The sequence below is a fragment of the Ahaetulla prasina genome, chromosome 3 (genome assembly GCF_028640845.1).
Source record: "Ahaetulla prasina isolate Xishuangbanna chromosome 3, ASM2864084v1, whole genome shotgun sequence".
Lineage (NCBI taxonomy): Eukaryota > Metazoa > Chordata > Lepidosauria > Squamata > Colubridae > Ahaetulla > Ahaetulla prasina.
Window position 1 is genome coordinate 38,783,457 of NC_080541.1, and position 20,040 is coordinate 38,803,496.

General features: G+C 34.9%; 1 protein-coding gene across 3 annotated transcripts in view; it reads left to right on the top strand.

Annotated features, from left to right (window-relative positions):
* The window catches only part of PAG1 (phosphoprotein membrane anchor with glycosphingolipid microdomains 1), a 150,046-nt gene that overhangs the window by 45,822 nt on the left and 84,184 nt on the right, over nucleotides 1-20,040 (top strand). The gene's annotated exons all lie outside the window — the stretch shown is intronic.

The following is a 20,040-nucleotide window of genomic DNA, read 5'->3' on the forward strand; positions in this document are numbered from 1 at the left end:
CAATTATGAACTTCAATAATAATTTGTGTTTAGGTGCCTTTACATTCTGAAATTAAGGACTTGTGCAGTCATAGCATTTGAAAGGTAATGTGTTTCGGTGGCGGGTGGGGAACCCCCTAGTTGTCTATATACTGTAACATAGGCTATAAGAGATGGTTGTTATTTGTGGTTGTAATCTCACATAACCCCCATGATGTCAGGGGAAGTATTTCTAAATTAGGGGTTTGTAAAAAAGCAGTCCAAAGAACTAAGGTCTGTTGTGACATTTGGGAGAACATGATGGGTTGAGGAGATTGCTGCAGTAGGAAAGAAACCTCCATTGTGATTCTAGCAGAGGATGGAGAAAAGATAGCATGTGGCAAGTGTAATGTACATGCAGTATGAGTAATTTATTCTAGCACAGAAAGAGCTGCAGGATTATTCAGTTCCAGGTATTGGATCACAGGTTGTGCAGCATCTAGTGGATTGTTGCCAAGTCTTTGTAAACAATGGCAAAGGGATTTTCCCCCCCTATTCCAGTCACAGCACATTTCAGTTAGATTTATTTCTAAGTTAAGGTTCTCTCAGCTATCAGTTAACTGATTGCAGCTTGACTTCGTATATAGTGGTACCTTCGGCTTGTCCTCAGATTTATGTGAACATTTTTCTAAAATCTGTCAGCACCACTTTAGGGCCGTTGTGACTAGTATAGATGCTGTATTTGTGCAGATTTATCTAATTTAATTTTGGAATGTGGGGACTCATGCATATCAATGGATATGGAAGAATCCCAAGAAATAGCTTCTGGGAAACAATGATGGACTGAAAACTGTTCCACAAGAGCAAAGGTAATGACCACAGCAGAAACGGAAACGGATCAACTCAGAATTCCCTTTGGAATAATGAGAGGACCAGGATCACCCACAGGTATTCCATACAATGGCACCCCATGAGGAGAGTGTAGGAGCCTCTAATGGTTTTTAGAAGTCTGGGAGCTGAAGGAAAGTCTTCTCACCTAAGCCACAGTTCCACATCTTCAAAAAGATACTGGGTTTGCATACTTCTTTTCTTAACCACTTTAGAAAATTTCTTATTAGGAAATTTCTTGTTAATGGTTTTATGGATGTCAAGAATCTTCAAAAGAGCAAGTTTCATTACTCTGTGTAAATTTCCTTCTATTCTTAATAAAATATGTTTCATGCAAGTTTAAGGAGTTAAACGTACTTAAACAGTAAAAGGGCTATTCAAATATTGGCTTTGGAGAGTTTTGAAAATTTTACACACACATATACAGAGATTTTGAAATGACCCTTTTCCTCCCAAAATATGACATCCCCTGATAATAAGCCCAATCAGGTTTTTGAGCGCATGGCAATAAGGCCAAGCGCTTATTTCAGGGTTCAAAAAAATATAGACAGGGTCTTATTTTCGGGGAAACACGGTAATTGTAAGAAACCTTACTGATAGAAAGTATCTTTATTGTTGAATAAAAATAAAAAGATATCCATTAATACAGAATGGAGCAATATTATTTGAATGTAGAACAATTCAAGGGTATTTAAGAAAAAAGCACTCTAATTATTTTTAAGATAGCTTGCTATTATAAAAATGGATTAAAAAGAAAAGGAACAGATTTTACTGGATGAAATAGAAATGGGCTGATCTGAATGTAGATGTGAAAATGGATTTTAAAATATCATGCTTCAAGAGTGATATGCAAAATGATGTTACACTGACCTTACAAATGAAACGAACTGATGTCTTGATAACTTAAAGAGGATACACAAATAATAAATCAGAAGAGTGACTTGGGTAGCTTTATTATCTGGGATTTACAAAAGAGATGTGCCAAACCTATAAGGAGTTTCTGACAGGAGACAAGGAGTAAATGATAAGAACACAATTTGTGGAATATTATATGAAGGGATTAAAAACCTGTCTTAAAAATGAACAAAAGGAATACCAAATAGATTTATTTGATCAAATTTAAAATATATAGTGTTGTTTCTGATAGTTCTTAATGGATTTGTATTGACTAGTTCCAAACAACAAGGCATTAAGGATTTGTTTATAGATAAGAGATAAAATATGGGAATAATATTTGTTGTTGTTATATTAATAGAGAAAATGATATGCTACTGTGTTAAAAATAAAGGAATATAAATTTGATTTATTTGATTGAGGTTAAAATATATGTGTTGTTTCTGTTAATTCTTAATGTATTTTTGCTGTTTAGGGCTATGATAGGACTTTATAATTTATATATAAAGATGAGATATGGGAAGATCTTTTGCTGAAATGTCAGAGAAAGTTAAGTTACCTTAATAATAAGTAATAAGTTACTATATTTATCTGGATAAAGTGATTTTTATATATATTTTCTTTTTCCTGTGCCTCTCCTTTTTTCTTTTCACTTTTTATATTTTTCTTAGTATTTTTCTTTTTTAACTTTGCATCTTTAAACCTTAAAAAATTATCAAAAAGAGAGAGCATTCCAAGAAACCTTTTCTACATTGGCAAGAGCAAAATGATTTTTGACAATATTAAGTATATAATTATAATTTGTGGGATAAATTGATACTACTCAGTGTATGATAAGAAGAGGTGAACTGCGAGTCTGCATTTCATTCTTGGTTTCACAGCACAGAAAATAAAGAGCAATCATAAGAAGATGAGACATATTGGCTGCTGTTAGCATCCATCAGACCTTATCTGAACAGGAACATTAAAAGCAGTGTCAAGCCTTACTGGTATTTGGATGGGAGACTTCAAAGGAATCATTAAACATTAATCTGTGAAATCTAAAGAAAAAAAAAGCCTCAAAAAGACAGTGACTAACCACTTTTATATGGTAGCCAAGAAAACTAATTGCATACCTGATTATGAAGTCAACAAGAATTCAGTTCACTTTTACTTTAGAGTACAGCAGTATGTCTCAACCTCTGCAACTTTAAGATGTCACACAAAATGACAAAGGTGCAAGGATCCTGCTATAAAGTATACTCTGGATAGCTGCTAGTAGTTATTGGCAATGTTTAATTAGTAAACCACAACATCTGTTCTCTGGATCTTTTGAGAGGTAACTACAGGTCAAGCTAATATGGTACCTTCTGCTGTTTGAAAAACTACCTTATTTTGATAATAGGATTGTTTCTTCTAAAGCAGGAGAAAAAATAAACTATGCAGATAGATATGAATCATGATATATAATATTAATGTTTCGGACCTATGGTTGCAACTGTATCTTAGGTTTACTCAGAAACAATTTTCTAAATGTGTTTAAGGATCCATCCAAGTTTTAAATCATTAACTGCAAACAGTATATGACATCATAACTTGAAATAGATAATAGAAATGATGCCATGAGAATCTTAAGTTTATTTTATACTTGCAACAGCCTACGATGTAGGTTAGCCTGATGAACTTTGCTATTAAATGTAGAAATTAGGAGTCATAAAAACTATAGAAAATGCCGCAATGAACAAACTGTATACTATATACATGTATAATTCTTGAACATGGTAAATTAGAATAAACTTTGGATCTCGGGTCTTAAAGTAAATTTTCACATGCATACTGGAAATTTTAAGATTTGTAGTTCCTATACAACTAGAAAGCATTATATTAAAATGTTAAATGATTCATCAATTATTAAATGTTGCATATACTTTCTTTGGATTAATTAGAAATACTTCAAGATAATTTTCTTGCACATAGGGTACAATGCCCCACAAGCTGCAGCTGCAGTGCAGTCTTTGAAATGCCACTCCCAGGCTGAAATCTTTATTTCCTTTGGCTCCCAAGCAGTATAACATCTTTCCTTCTGCCATGCATAAGCTGGAGCTTTCTCTGCATAGATGCGGAGGTGTGTATTTATGGTGATCTCTCCATGGAACTTACTCCCACTGTTACTTGAAGAGAAAACTTCCAAGCTAGTCATGCAACAGAAAAGCTTTTCAGCTAAATACAACTAATGATCTACTTATCTATGTACACAGCCAGTGATTCATAAGTATCTAAACTGTAATGCTGGGAATATGAAAGGTCTTTAACCTTTTCTTTGGATCTGGCACTTAGAGATCTGGCAAGGAGCAAAGCAATTTATTATCATCATTTGTGCTGAATATTTGAGCTGATAAGAAAAAAGCTTGTTTACATGTATAAATCGTTTTTCAAAGTATTAAGAGTCTGCCAGTTAGGATTAGAATTAGGATTCAGAGCAATTAAAATATTGAATAATTCGTGCTCTGTCTTTAGGCCAGAATATATCATGGTTGATGTATTTACAAATTGCAGGAAGGATAAATCAGATCCCAAGAATGAAAGAGGGATATTAAAAAAAAATGCAGTATTTGAAATGCTCTTACTGTTATTTAAACATTAAATGTTAACAATCTTTAATTAACACCGTACAAATAGCACTGTATTGAAAAAATAAAATGGATTATATAGTTGTACAATATAATAAAATATTACAATAAAACATTGAGGCATAATTCTTTCATAAGTCCTTTCTTGGCAAGCCTGCTGCAGGGCATGCATTATGTAGCTCTTTGGCACGTGGAATCAGAAAAGGTTATCCTTGACTCTTCAACCTGCAAAAGGAACATTTTAGGATCACTTTTTATATATTTTGTAATCTATACACACATTGATTATATTTGGATATTTCGCCAAGCCTTAATATGATTTATTATATTTATTATATTTAATTTAATTTAATTTTATTTCATTTTCTCCTTTTAGTTTCTTATGATTTATCAATTGTTGTTTGTAACTTATGATTAATGATTGTAACTATGATTATGACTATGACCAATTACTTGCTGTTTATATGTACACTATGAGCTTATGCACCGGAGACAAATTCCTTGTGTGTCCAGTCACACTTGGTCAATAAAAAATTCTGTTCCATTCCGTTCCTGTTCCTGTTCTTGACATTTTTGATCCCACCTGGATGCAGCAATCTGGATCCCACCTGGATGTAGTTACTTTTTTCTTAAATTTGTAGTCCATTGGATTCTACAACATTTTATTAATGACTCTGATGAAGAAGCAGAGGAATTATTTATCAGATTTGTACATGATGCAAAATTGGATGCGATACCTAAGGCTGAAGAAGAGAAACAACAAGTTCAAAATTCTTTTGACAGATTAGAGAAGTGGATGAAATAACAGAATGAAATTAACATTTAGAAGCATGCCAATTGCCAAGAAATCAGATGGACGCATGAAAGACAAAGATTATCGAGGAATTTGGAACAATAGAGTAGGTCTTCACAAACTGAATTCTGTATGAGTCAATTGTAAAATGAAATTGTGTGATAGTAAAAAGGCAAATGCAGCTTTAGGCTACATTGATAGAAATGCAAATTCCAAAAACTGGATAGTAATAGATGTTTTCTTCTATATATTAGAGCTCTTATTCCCATCTTGAGCACATCTTTCAGAACCATTGGAACAGGTGCAAAGGATAGTGGGTCAAGGGACTGGGGAGTCCCCAGTCCCAAGCCTTGGGAAGAGAGATTAAGGGACCTAGGAATGTTTAGCTTTTGAGAAATGATGACTAAGAAAGGAACAACCTGAAAAGGTGTCATTCAGAATACAGTCAAAGATCTGTTCTTTACTGGCTAGAGTGCAGAAATAGAATAATAGTGGGGGGTTTTTACAGGAAAATAGGATCCAATTAAATGTTATGAGACGCTTCTAACAGATAGAACAATTGGTCAGTGGAATCTTGGATTATGGTTAGCAATGAGTAGCCTTCACTGAATGTTTTAAGTAGAGGCTGAACAATCACCTGTTGATAGTGTATTCATTTGAATTCCTTCATGGAGGAAAAAGTTGCACACAGCCAAAATGTGAACTTAGCTATTGTTGATGTGAAAAACATGGCCTATGGCTTAAAAAGTATATAAACTTAGGCAATTGGTTCATTTAACAAATCACAGATAACCAAACAACTGGGTTTTTTAAAAAAGAAAAGAGCATTTATACTGTACATTTGTTTGACAACAACAATTTAGTCTTGCTATATATTAAATATAGTTTGGATGAATAAATCATTTTGGTGATTATTTCCATGTTACAGTTACAAAATCATTCTTTTCTTTTACAGAGACAAAATGATTTAAATAAAAACATTATAATATTAGTGCAAGATTACAAATCACTTTGTACAAAACAAATCAAAATCAGTTATATTATTAAATATTTTTTCTGGTTCTTATGTGTATGCTCCATAGATGTTGCATGGAATGTGAGCCATAGTAATCCTCTATAAATAAAGGTTAAAAAAACACACATCTTGGAAGAATCATTTAAAAAATGTAACAACCACATTTTTTTGTTAAAATCTGTTTTAATGAAAAATTAATTTCCTGGATTATTCTTAATATAGCTGAAAGCCAGTGTTTGCTGAAGAAACTTTAATAACAGTGGATAAGAGGGGCAAGGCTCATTCATGTATCAATTTCCATTAAGTAACTAAAGTTTCACATTATGCAATTATTAAAATAATTTTAATTTGGTGGATTGTACCATCAGCAACCTGCTTTTTAAGAAAAGAACATTTCATAAGCTAAAAAGAAATCGTTAAAAGAATCATAGGGTTATTTGTTGTGACATGAGGCTTTCATTCATTAATCTTTACAGACCTTAAGGCAGCATTTCATTATTTGCCCCAGTCACAAATGAAAATGTTCAGTTGACCTGGATACTTCAATCATAGAAAAGAATATGGAAGAAAATCCTTTTCTGAATCCATGTGGGTCATGCAATACTCTATTTAGGCTACATAGCAGTTTTTAAAAAAAACTCATCTTGTATATTAGTTTACTGACAGCAAAATAATTCCTTTAAAAATTAGGACTATGTTTGAAGAGCAGTAGCAATAGCACTTAGACTTATATACCACTTAACAGTGCTTTACAATCTTCTCTAAGTGGTTTATAGAGTCAGCCTGTTGCCCCCAACAATCTGGGTCCTCATTTTACCGACCTCGGAAGGATAGAAGGCTGAGCCTGGTGAGAGTTGAATTGCCAAACTGCAGGCAGCCAGCAGTCAACAGAAGTAGCCTGTAATACTGCATTCTAACCACTGCGCCCCCAGGGCTCAGTAGCTGTATTAATAACTGGATAGCAAATACCTTTTTATAAATCCAGAGAGGTTTCCCTGAGAGTTCTTTTTTTTAGTAATATATTGATTAGGGTTGTGCAAAGCCTTAAGAGAGGGGTCAGAAGCAATCACCCAAGATCCAGTTGCATTGGCCATTGAGAGATCCCCATATCCTTATGATTTATATTGATATATTGACCATCAATTGTGTTGTAAATGTCGTACCTTGATGAACGTGTCTTTTCTTTTATGTACACTGAGAACATATGCACCAAGACAAATTCCTTGTGTGTTCAATCACACTTGGCCAATAAATTCTATTCTATTCTATTCTATATGTGCTCCCATGTGCTGTGCAGCATTTATGTCAAAGGATTTGTATCAGGGGTGGGTTCTACTTACCTTTACTACTGGTTTGCAATGGCAGCATGCATGCATGCTCACTTCGCTCACTCATGCGCATACTTCTGCGCATGCGCAGAAGCTTCTTCCATTTATGATGTCGGGCAGGTGGGTGGAGCCTCCCGTCGATTTTACTATTGGTTCTATAGAACCAGACAGAACTGGGAGCAACCCACCACGCTTTGTATGGTGCAACTTACATGGTTTGGCTGTTTACTTGCAAAACAAAACACTGTTGCAAAGGTATGATTATGTTTGAGAGTCAGCAAGGTTATTGAGTATTATTTTAGCAAATATTATTTGTACAAAAATAATATTATCTATTTGTACACAAAAGACATCTACAGTATTTCAGATGTACAGAAAAAGCCCTGTCTACAATATAGAAGATTGATACCAACAACAATGGGCATGATTTAAGATAACTTAAAGAAAGGGTCAGTTGAAAAATCCATTTCTTTTCCCAATTCCATTCTTGTACTAGTAGGACTAATGTTGATTTATTGTTCTGCTAACAATAATACTGTTATCAGATTTTCTGCTTAACTTGTAACTTGAACTTGATTTTAACTGCATAACTGAACATATTTATTTGTTCCAAAGTTTCACAGTATAAATTAAGCAGCTTCTCCTTTACATGTGTTGCCCATATTAATTTTTGCATAAATTGACAGGTTTGCTGCTGAAGCGGTAATACTGTTAGAAATCTGCATTGCGACTGCTGTTGGAATTCTGGTCAATATAATATAATATAATATAATATAATATAATATAATATAATATAATATAATATAATATAATATAATATAATATAATATAATATAATATAATATAATATAATATAATATAATATAATATAATATAATATAATATAATATAATATAATATAATATAATATAATATAATATAATATAATATGATGCAGTATGTGATTAATGTAAAGCTCAGAAAGGTGCAAAAAATGGAAGCCACTCATTATAGAACAATCCCTACAACAGGAAGAAGCATATTTTCTAAAGCCAAAGGCCCTCCCAAAGGATCAGAGGTGGCTTTCTAGTAGTGTAGATTTCCCTGCTTTTCTTGTGATGGGAGGTGTTGCACAGAAGATGAAATGGGGGCATTTTAAAGGAGTCAAATGCCCCTGTTCCTACCTTTATTTTAAGTTTTTAAAGATGAATATTATTTTATTTTGAGCATTCTTCCAATTTACATGGAATGACATTAGTTAGCATGCTTTGATCTTATGTTTTTAACATTCCATATGCATATCAAACTTCCATCATAGCAATTTGAACTGGGACCAGTTAATCTAGAAACCAAGTCTTTCGAAGTTTTGTTTGGTAATATTTATTAAAATGAAGATGCAGAATTCCAGTGAACATTCTACTTATTTAAATGAGAAACCTATATATGGGCAAACTAAGGCAGAGAGATTCTGGTTCATTTTTTTCACTTGTTTTGGGTGTGAGGGGGGAAAAGCTTGTCTTTTCCATAAAAGAAGGAAAGGATGCACCTGTCAATTGTGTTGGGAGTGACTATTAGGCTTGTTATCAGCGTGAAGACCAGCTTCCACAATATGTAACATTTTGTGGTTTTTACTATTGTTATTGCAGCATTATAGCTATAGGATTAAGGTACGGTTCAATATGGTTGAATATGTACCTTGTATATAGGACACATATTTTATTTTTCCTTTCTGCCTGGAAAATATTTTGAAATTCATAATATAATTTATGGACTTTTATGAGCAAAAGGTACTCATAAAAGTTTATTTTATAAATTATCAGAGAGCTTTACTGGTGTTCTAGTACCATAGCAAGTGTATTCCATATTTGGTGTTCAAATTTGGTCTTTTTAATCTTCTGATCCACCTGTCCATTAATCAGGGAAGGCTGTTATGAGAACATAGTCCAATCTGTACAGCTCAATTAATTCCAGTAGCATGCACATTAGCCAATGTGAAAATGGAAAAAGCAATTCAGTTCCTTTCGTATTAACACTTTTAAATTATAAATAATCTTATTATTTTTATTCTTTAAGAAGAATACTTGAATATTTTGGCAGAAAAGATAAGAGCTTGGATTCTGATATTTTTTATGACACATGTTAAAAACTACAAATTTTTAGTGCTGTGATTCCATTGCTGATAGTTTGAAACTATTTATAAAATGACAGTTATGTATAGTGTTCCTTCAGCTTATCAGTATTTTCATCTATATAGATAAGCTTTCAGATCTCTGTAGCACAAGGCAATAATAGTGCAAAACATTTTACTTTCTAGAATAAAGATCCAAATATGATTTTAAAATACAGTTGTTATTTCTGACAACAGAAATACAGATGGTTATATAAGTTTTGTTACGATCAGTTTAGCTTAAGTGCTTGCTGCCATTCATTGCAAGTATAAAATGCTTATTGTGTTTATCATAAAGGTAATGGAAATATGTCACTCTGCAGTCTAGCTGAACTTAAAAGCTGTGACTTATAGCTATGTTCTTGTGGATCATTTTTAGCAATGGAAATGGCAAACATGGGGAGTGATTCATTACAGTTAGTTCCAGTTGGGACCAAATAATTAAAAACATACACTGCTATACTAGGATACAAGGTCTAAATTAAGTACCCTGTGCTCGCTCTCGTGTAGAGTTTCTCAACAATTTTGAGATATGCAGACTCCAGCTCCCAGGATTCTGCAGCCAGCAGCTTAAACAGAATAACAAAATAACAGAGTTGGAAGAGACCTTGGACGTCTTCTAATCCCAACCCTCTGCTCAGGCAGGAAACCGTATAACATTTCAGACAAATGTTTTCCAATCTCTTCTTAAAAACCTCCAGTATTGGAGCACCCACAACTTCTGGAGGCAAGTTGTTCCACTGATAAATGGTACTGTCAGAAAATTCTCCTTAGTTTTAGATTGGTTCTCTCCTTGATTAGTTTCTATCCATTGCTTCTTGTCCTGCCTTCAGGGTCTTTGGAGAACAGGTTGACACCCACCCCACTCTTCTTTGTGACAACCCCTTAGATATTGGAAGATTGCCATCATGTCACTTCTAGTTCTTCTTTTCATTAAACTAGACCTGCCCAATTCCTGCAACCATTCTTTGTATGTTTTAGCCTCCAGTCCCCTAAATAACTTTATTGTTCTTCTCTGCACTCTTTCTAGAATCTCAACAATTTTTTTATATTATGGCGAACCAAAACTGGATGCAATATTCCAGGCATGATCTTCAAGTTGCTGAGGCTTGTAAATACTGCTGTAGTGTAATATATATATATATTTATATTTGACCCTGACAGAACCTTTTTGAGAAATTATAGCTTTAGGGACCAAAGCTATCAGCTGAATTAGTTAGAACATCATGCTAAATTGGTAGCACAGAAGGGGGGGGGGATTGGTAATTCATCATGTAGAAGCCAAAAGCAGCAGGAAGACCTTGAGGCAGAAATCTAAAATCTGTTTCCAGTTGAGAATGATTAACTGAGGTGAAATTTTAAGAGATGTTGATGAAGGAAGAGTTATTGAAATCTAATTAAGGAGCTTTTGCAGTTTAGAATTCTATCCATTGGCTCTAAGAATTTTAGAAGCTATATTCTGACTCCAGTTGGAAACATCACTTTATTTTCTTATATAAATAATCTGCTTTTAAACATCTTTCAATTTTTTCCCTGCTGAATGAGTATATATTATGATATAATTGTCTCCATCATAGAATAACATCCATATATAATTATAATAAACAATGTCAAAATAGCAATCTCTGTGATACTGTAGTATGCTGTTTCATTCACCTTTCATTTCAATTCCAACCGAAGTATTTCACAATGGTATATATTGCTAAGTTATATTATACATGGCTAGAATTACATCTGTGTGGCTTTGAAATTGCCCCAATTTTTTCACAATCAATATGTAGCACAGAGCAATGATAAAGTACAAAAGAATGTTCCACAATGTTCACCAATGGTGCCACAGAAAGAAATATCAATGTAATAATATACCAATATGCCAGTGATGGCTAACTTTTGTGTGGCAGGAGGGGGGCAGGGGGGTCACACACGTGTGTGCCCACACCCATAAGTCTATGCATCCTGCCCCTGCGCATGCACGTGACCCCCCCCTGCTCCTGGCACGCGATGGCCCAGTAGGCCCATTTTTCTCTCTCACCTGGCTCCAGAGCCTTTCTAGGAGTTGGGGGAGGCGAAAACGGCCCTCCCCACCCCCCGGAGGTCCTCCAGAGGCCGAAAATGGCCTGTTTGCCAACTTCTAGTGGGACCAGAAGGCCTGTTTTTTGCTGTCCCCAGCCTCCAGGGCCTCTCAAGGAGTCTGGAGAAGCCGAAAACGGCCTTCCCCCCCGGAAGACCTCCGGGAGTGGGAAGGCCGTTTTGGGGGCCCCTGACTTCTAGAGAGGCTCTGGAGCCATGTGAGAGAGAAAAACAGGCCTTCCCCATCCCCCCACAAGGCCCTCTGGAGGCAGGAAACAGCTTGTTTCCCTACTTCTGGTGGGCCCAGAAGGCCCAAAAATCAGATGGTGCGCTGGAGCTGAGCTCACATGCCTACTGATATAGTTATGCGTGCTACCTGTGACATACATGCCATAGGATCGCCATCACAGCAATATGCTCTACAGGTAGAGAGTATCTTCATCTAAAAAGCTGTTAGGTAAGTTTTTGGATGCTGCAGAAATCACTATTTGAGTAATAATTAATTATGCAATGGTTCATTTTAGTAAACTTTAGTACCATGTGGAAAAAATGGATCAACAATAAACTGTTTCAGATATTGATGCATATATTTTGGACCAAAAAGTGGCAAATGTTAGGCTACAAATTCTATGTGAAACCCATAAATTCACTAGCACTGCTGAAGTGAGATAAGAGCCAAAGTTTTTTTTTTTTAGCATACTACAAATAAAATCTGTCCAGGCTTCTAAAACGGATTTGTGTGAAGTATTATGAATCTTGTATAAACTTTCTTTCTGCTGTTCATTAAAGCAGGCTGACTCTTCCAAGTTCCCTGCTGCTCTAAAAGTTGCATTAACTTTATGAGTAAATCAGAAATGGAAGCCTGAAAAAATCAGGTGCTCTAATGAATAGCAGAGAGATGCTACTGCTGGATGAGAACTGTAACACTTCCCTGAAAGCTTGTGCACAGCTCTAGTAGCTACTACATTTGGCACAAAACTACTTCTAAAATCAAATGCAAGCCATCCAAAACCAAATCTAAGGAATTAACAAAATTCACACATAGATTTATTACAATCAGTAGAAATACAAGTTAAATTATGTCAAAAGACAGTTACAAAGCAGAGCATGAAAAATACATGAAATTAAAGAAGAAATAAAAGTAAAAATGGAAGACTGGTTCCCAAATGAGACCCTAAGAAAGGCTGATTTCTAATAATGAAATAAGTTTGAGGAAACAATGTTGTTTTGTGCAATTACTTTAAGGTAATCAAAGTTGTTTTTGCAAGGAGAATATCAGTACTAGGGAGCACTGTTAGTAACATTTACAGTTGCAACAGTGTAGACATTTTAGGGGGAAAATGCACCTGACCAAGCATTTCACACATGGAATGAATCAGGAACATTCTTCAGTTAATGTAATATTAGGGTTACTTTTATAGTTTTGGTGATTCTTTGTCCTGTAAATGCTTGTTATTATTTGAAATGTCAGCATCAAAGCCAGACATTTTACTCATTTAGCTGGCTCCAGCCTGGTGTTGGATTTTAGCAAATGTTTTCAAGAAAAAAAAGCTTTCAAAACTTATAATAATCAATAGGGCAACAGTCTTCACTTCCCACTTTATGTTATTTAGAAGCTCTTTGACAGTTGGAGAGCTTCTGCACATCAGCCTAACATTTTTCAGAGATTGCATCACCACTGACATCTGTGATTTAGTAAAATGAATGTGTTCAGAGTTTTTCACCAGCTATATGTGTTATTTCTTTCTTATTTGCTTTTGTCCCACATATATGACTAATCAGGAGGCGTTCCTGCCAAGATGAATGTCTAGCTCAAGGGAATAGTAAATTTTGTGCCACACTTTAAAACATAACATTGCAGAGATGGATAGAATAAATACAGATGATTCAGAGAAGTGGTGGCTAAGTCTGATAGTAGTAATGCTATGCTTTGCAATCAGAAAAATCTGCAGTGGTCCACTCAAATTAAAAAGGACTAATTGCATGAAAACACAAATGTATCCTCTTTTGTAATTGAGTTATTGCTTTCTTTTAACTAATTCCGAATAATAGAATAGTCTTGGAGGTCTTTAATCCAACCCCCTGCTCAGACAGAAAACCTATACTATTTCAGACAAATGGTTGTCCAATCTCTTCTTAAAAACTTCCAGGGTTGAAGCACCACAACTTCTGGAGGCAAGTCGCTCATTCCTTAACACGGTCACTAAACTAAATAGATTTTATTTATTGCATATTATCTATAATCCACTGCTTCTCAATTTTGACAACTTTAAAATCTGTGGACCCCTTACCAGAATTATCCAGTCAGCAGGGATCTCAAGCTTTCACATGTTTTAAAGTTGTCAAGATTTGTTGACTAAGACTATGCAGATACAACTATTTTATAAACACATGACAGCAAACTAGGATGCATTGTTTGGGAAAATTGTTACAGTATTGTTCAAAGTGATATAAGGAAGTTTTTATAGCAGAGGAGGCAGCAGATTCTGGCAGCCGGTTCTGACAGGTTCTAGAGAACCGGTAGCAGAAATTTTGAATAGTTCGGAGAACCAGCAAATACCACCTCTGCCTGGCCCCAGAGTGGGGGAGGAATGGGGATTTTGCAGTATCCTTCCACTGGAATGGGGTGGGAATGGAGATTTTGCAGCATCCTTCCCGTGCCCTGCCCACCAAGCCATGCCCACCAAGCCATGCCCACTAAGCCACACCACCCCCACCAAGCCACACCCACAGAACTGGTAGTAAAAAAAATTGAGTTCCACCACTGAGAGGAGGGTGATATTTTAGTGACCATAGGCCCAGTTTTGACATTTGAGGAGAAATGTGAGCCACAATAGATGGATATAGGATGCAAAATAAGTAGATTCGCAGCACTTAAATAGTCTATACTATTTGATGATAGTATTCATCAAATATGTTGATAGAGTTGAATTTATCTACATAGCCTCAATGAGCAACCTCAGTTGGACTCAGAAATTGAGCAAACTCATGCTTGGTGAATACTTGACAAGATGTTTTTGGAAATACCAGGGTTAAAACCTAGATCAATAAATTGAAAAAAATATATCTTGGGAGAAGGCAGCAATAAACCTTTGTAATACCATTACCCTCTCCCAAAAAACATGAAGCTATTCTATCCAAAATCAAAAACTTCATAAATGAATATTTTATTTCGTATAAGCCAATGAATGTTAATGTTTTTTTAACTTGTTAGCAATACACTGTAATGGTGATATTAAATAGTGTAATAAAAATCAAATGAAAAAACAAATAAGGTTGGGAGAAAATTTCTTTTTTCATTATGCTATCTCAAAGAAATTGTCCATGAGAAAAGCCTGCTGCAATATACATTTCCAATGATTGCTAATTTTCTATTGTTTTATGTTAATTGGGTGCTGAAATATGTATGATAAGTGGAACAGCAGTATCATCAGTACTATCACTTGTGATCACGTTAGGTTATCTGTTAAATCCAAATCTATTCTGATAGGAAAGGTTTTACCTTGCAATATTTATTAATTTATAATTTATAATAATTAATTTATTAATTAATGTATGGCTGTGAAAGTTGGACCATAAGAAAGGCTGAGTGCCAAAGAATTGAGGCCTTTGAATTCTAGTGCTGGAAAAGACTCCTGCAAGTCCCTTGGACTGCAAGGCGAACAAACAAGTCAGTCCTAGAGGAGATCAACCCTGACTGCTCTTTAGAAGGCCAAATACTCAAGATGAAACTCATATACTTTGGCCACCTAATGAGAAGGAAGGACTCACTGGAGAAGAGCCTAATGCTGGGAAAGATGGAGGGCAAAAGAAGAATGGGACGACAGAGAATGAGGTGGCTGGATGGAGTCACTGAAGCAGTAGGCATGAGTTTAAATGGACTCCAGAGGATGGTAGAGGAGAGGAAGGCCTGGAGGAATGTTGTCCATGGGGTCGCGATGGGTTGGACACAACTTCGCAACTAACAACAAATTTATTAATTTGCTTAAAGAGGTCATCCCCCCACCAAAGTTCTAATGCAGAATGTTCAAAGTTTTATCTTCCATTGTTTGCAAAAGATTGGTAGAGCAGAAGAAAATTAAAAAGAACAAAAACCATCTGCTGGATTTATATATTATATTATATTCACTGATTCTCTATTATATTCACTGACTCTCTGCTTGAATTGATTGATGTGAAGGATGTAGAGACTGGAAAGGAACAGTTGGCTGCTTCACCCTGCACTTCAACTCCCAGAATTCCTTAGCCAGCTTTGCTGGGAGTTGAAGTCCACAAGTCTTAAAGTGACCAAGGTTGGAGACCCCTGATCTAGATACCATCTCTGGATTGCTGATGAAACTGAATGCAGGTGTAATACTATTATTTTCTTCCATTATAAAAGTATGTAATTATGTTGTGTTAATTTTGTTCAACATATTCTTTGGAATAGTCTGAAAGTATTATGATAACTGTATTATGTCTCCACCGTCTTCACATTGTATAAAGATGGGGGGAAATCTAAACATTTATTATTTACATGTTCAAACTATTTGAGCAACATTAGACACAGTATTTTTTTGTAATTCCAAAAGGAGTTCTATATTCTATGTGGTCTGTTTTTCAACAGAAAAAAAAAATCATAGGGCAGAATAATGACATGCCTTTGTAAGTAAGAAGACTAGAGTAATTATAGTTCACGGTCTTCTTGGAGTGATGGGTGACATTGCTGAAATAGTAGACCTGCATAGTCTATTAAATTGCACACTTTTTTATTTATTATATATTTATAACCAATTATTTTCCTTTCTAAATAAGCAGAAGAACAATGAGTAGGCTACATATTTAATGAAGATTGAATAGAATAGAATAGAATTTTATTGGCCAAGTAATGAAGATTGTTAATAGAATATGAAGATAACATTAAGGAAATAAGAAAAAAGGGAAGATGACTGTCAAGGTGCATATAAAGAAGTTAAAACTACAGATAAAAATAATTTGTAGTTCCACTTTTGGTACTTTCCCTGTCTCATCAGATAAAATTTGTTCCAGATCTGTTATTCCTTCATTAACACTATTTAGACTTCTTGTATCCATAGAAGTAGACATTGTTACTGATAATGTCAATATTGTAGTTATTAATTTCTGACTCCAAATATTTCTGATGTTATAATGGGTATTTTGTAAGTCCCAGTATTAACTGACATTATCAACAGGCTTGTATTATTTTTTTCCTTCTGCTTAGAATATTTAATCCCCTCTAATATGCAATTTCTAAAATCATCACTTATCTTTGTCATACCCTATAATAGCCAGGATAGCCAAAATAAGTCTGTTTCCCATTGAGAAGCTTTTTATTTTGTATAAGTAATTCCAAATAGCAAATGTCAATATTCCAAATTTAATTGGGTCCTTAATCCATTTATAATTTTCTTAGATCAACGTCTTACTTAGCTTCTTGCTGTTTATTTCAAATTCTTTAACTTCTTGAGCTTATTATTTTTATAGAACTTTTGTTCAGAGCTGAACTTAAATTTACTCAATGAACATTTTTCAAACTTCTTGTTTCTATAATCTCTAATAGCTTTAAGATGATTAATAGGAAATTTCTGAAAGTGATTAGAAAGTGACGTTTATGGATTTAGTATCCTTTAAAATGGTTGCAGCAAGATGGCTGATCCTTTCATCTTCCAACTGTAGAAAATCAGTACCCTGCAAGTCTTCTCTCAAGCAGTAGCTGTCCAGAATACATGTGGGTGATCTCCAGTGCTCTTCTTATATAGTTTTCAAAGCACTGGTCTGTTCACTGGTTACTTGGCCTTTCTTGCAGTTGTCAGCTTGTTTTGCAGACCCAATTTCAGTTCATAGTATCTCTCCTGCAAGTCCTTAACCTCAAAATGATGAACCCTTCAAATTTAATACTTTTTAAAAACCTAAATATGCCCCAAATCTCATGTACTGGTCCAACTTGAAATGCTTTGACTCTCACACAAGATTTCATTGAACCGTATTTTTTAAAAATATACTTAATGTTCACTTTTGGATGCTTGGACATAATGTGAATTACATAAAAATATAAAAAGCCAACTGGGAAAAGTTTCTAATTCCTGCTCTTGACATTTTGTTCATCAGTGTAAGTGTAATAAGGGAGATTTCTCTAGCATATTGGAGCTTCTTCAGAAAAGAAAAAAATGGCCATATTTTTCATACTTTATTATAGTTTTTAACAAAAAGCCATGAAAGACTACTTTAAGTTATAATCGAGCTCATGTTTCTTTTTAATACCTCAAGATGAAAACTACCAATGTATGAATTGGGCTAATATAAATTATGAATCCTCCACTTCAAAATATGTGGGGGAATGTTGAGCCCCACTTTCCCAGCAGGAAATTGATCATAAATCTTTTCCAAGAAAATAAACAGAAGAACACTTCATTTTGGACGTACCATATTACACTCTCTTGATTTTTGTTTTAAAAGTGGTAGAAGAATATTGCACTACTATTTCTTTTTCACCTCTCACAATCTCTATTGCTCTCAATTCATATGCCAAGATTTGTGATAACTTTCTTGCCTCTGACCAGGATAGAAGAGCTTTTAATATGATAGATCACTTCAGAACAATTTATAGGGGCTGAAAGATCATTATTTGTATAACTGCAGTTTGCTTTCTCTAGAGGTCAGTTTGAGTTTATTCCAGGCTTGTATGAAGACAGTTACGATTGATGGAGGCACCAGTTCTGAGCAATTAAACTCAGTAACAACATTACATTTAACTTTTAGTGGAACATTTTAACTTATGGCTTAATTTTCCTTTGTGTGCTATATTAACCTATCCTCCCTTCCCTTCACAGCTGGCCGCTGAAACCTAAACCTTATTACCAAGGATATTTATGATCTTCTAGAAAATGTGTGTTATTACTTACATAACCTTTGCAAGTGACTGTTTGCACACAAATATCTACAAACAGTATAAATTAATTCAGAAACCCTAACCAGTTTTAATCAAAAGCAGTGTGCAATCTAGATATTTTCCTACTTGAAATGGAATAGTAAGTTCCCTTCCCTTTCCGTCTCAAGTCATTTATGATTATAGCATTTGAAGAAAAAAATCCCACAAAACAATTCTTATTCCCTATTACTGGAATTATGAGAATGACCAGTTTTCCTGATTCTTCATGATACTACAGATCAGCTGCATTTTTGGTTCCACTTCCCATCAGCCCTGCCCATTTCTCCAATCCCTGAAAGATTTACAGGGCAAAATGTGCATCTTGTCTCATCAAAGTTTGCCTACCTGGTGTGAAGAAATGCAGACCTGACCTTGGATACGTTTCCAAGGTGCCCTCCACTGGTATTTGAGAGAAATAAGGTTCCCATAAAACCTAAAGTGCCTTTTTGATAATCAGAAGTAAGCATTGAAAACAATGAAATGCTACTTCCTGACTATGTATAAAACATGTAACTAGAAGTTTCAGTTCATCTGTTGGTGGTGCTCTGGACTCCTTATTTTTGTTTTCTAGGCTTCCGAGTGATTTTAATCTGTGAAGTCCTATATGGTTTGTCACAGACCTATAGGCCATCTACTCCGACTAGCTTTACCTGTGCAGTTCATATGTTCCAGGAAGAGGTGGGTGGCACATGAATTAACAACCGGTTTGCCCAGCACTGAAAATGTGAGCGTGCAGCTTGTACTCATGCGCACGGCTTAAAAACATGGCTAAATAGCACAGCATAGTGCCAGGGCAGCCCACCTTCAGGTCACAACTACCTGTTCACCCAAACCAGTCCAAACCGGCAGTAACCCACCACTGGTTCCAGTAGGAACTATACATGATCCCAATTTTTCAAGTTGAGGAGTACAGAAGTATACCTGTGTTTGGAACAGTCTTTTGTGGAAAATTGATTGGCCCTCAGTTTGGTAGCCAATTTCAGAACTATTTCAGAAAGCATTTGGTGGTGGAGGTGATGCCATACTGTTGTTGTTTTTTGCTTCATGTATATGAGTTTTATATTTAACTTTTAACTTTTATATTTAACTCTTGATTTAATTGTACCACGTACATTTTACTGTATTGTTTCTTTCATGGCTGTACTGAAAACCACTGGGAGTTTTTAAAAATTGTGATGTGTCCAAATCCAATACATAAATAGAGTCCTAATTTGTGCAGATACATAAAGATAATGAAATGATGTGGTTTGCACACTACACAGAGAAATAATAAATTAAAAAGAAATTTTGGCTAAACATTTTCTTTATTTTTTCCAGAGGTAGTTGTTACATGAAATAGACATTCCTTTTATCTCAATTATAAGGTAGAAAGTAGATGTTCTACCTTCTGTGGATCTGGTAAATTAATTCT